The sequence below is a fragment of the Echinops telfairi genome, unplaced genomic scaffold (genome assembly GCF_000313985.2).
Source record: "Echinops telfairi isolate 266 unplaced genomic scaffold, ASM31398v2 ScPeMD7_5;HRSCAF=22, whole genome shotgun sequence".
In the NCBI taxonomy this organism is placed as follows: Eukaryota; Metazoa; Chordata; class Mammalia; order Afrosoricida; family Tenrecidae; genus Echinops; species Echinops telfairi.
Window position 1 is genome coordinate 34,085,621 of NW_022103901.1, and position 993 is coordinate 34,086,613.

Genomic DNA, 993 nt, shown 5'->3' on the forward strand with positions numbered 1-993 from the left:
AGTACACAAAATAATTAATAACTACATTTCTGAGGACCAGAAGGGTTTGTGCAATGGATACATGTCAATAACAAATAACATGTAAATGATGTTATCCTCCCACGCTCACTGCCGCCCATCAACTCTGACTCAGGGACCCTGTGGGACAGGGTAGGACTGCCCTTAGGGTTTCCGAGGCTGTCATTCTAAGATGAGGATAAACCTAGGTCAGTCCTGCTTTCCCTGGTGCTGGAGTTGGGACCTGGATTGAGGAAGGAGCCCGTGTGGGCCATGGGACTGCCCTGCACACAGAGAAGAGAAGCTACAGCCTGGTGCATGGGCTCTTGGGCAGAGCCCAGTGGTATACACCTCAGACCTAAATCTGGGAAGGATGAATGGACTGGTGGGATCTGAATGGTCCATGGACCTCCTAGGTGTGATGTGTGCAGAAAAGAAAATTGTATATACCAGTTAAAATGAGACCTTTAAACCAGTTTTTGCTGGTTCAGCCATGGCTGAGGAATCAAAACCAGGATGGACCCGGATTTGTAAAATATGGTGACCCAGAACAGTAACCACAGTAGGAAAAATGACGAGCCAACCCCCTGCTAGACACACATAGTCTCCCTCTTAGAAAACAAGGGCGGCATGTGTGCTGCATGGCAATGCAATCCCCGACTGGCAGAGTCAGAAACAATAGAGCCCGGCTCAAAGATGGCAGCCGGCTGCATGGCTCTGAATGTGTGGCGCTCCGCCTTCCTGGAAGCCATCCAAATCTGGCTTTTATCTCACTTCACCTGATTTGAAAAATCTGGTCTGTTCTGAATTTCCATGTGCTGGCTTTGACTAAACCAGTTCAGAGCTGTGCCTCCAAGGGGCACAAATTCCAGGTGGCAGGGATTGAATAGCACCTGTAATCTGATGAGTGGTCCTGCAGGGCCTGAGGGGTATGTGTGTGCATGTGCTATATGTAAAGACGCCCGGATAAAATAATAAAACCCTACATGATAAAGC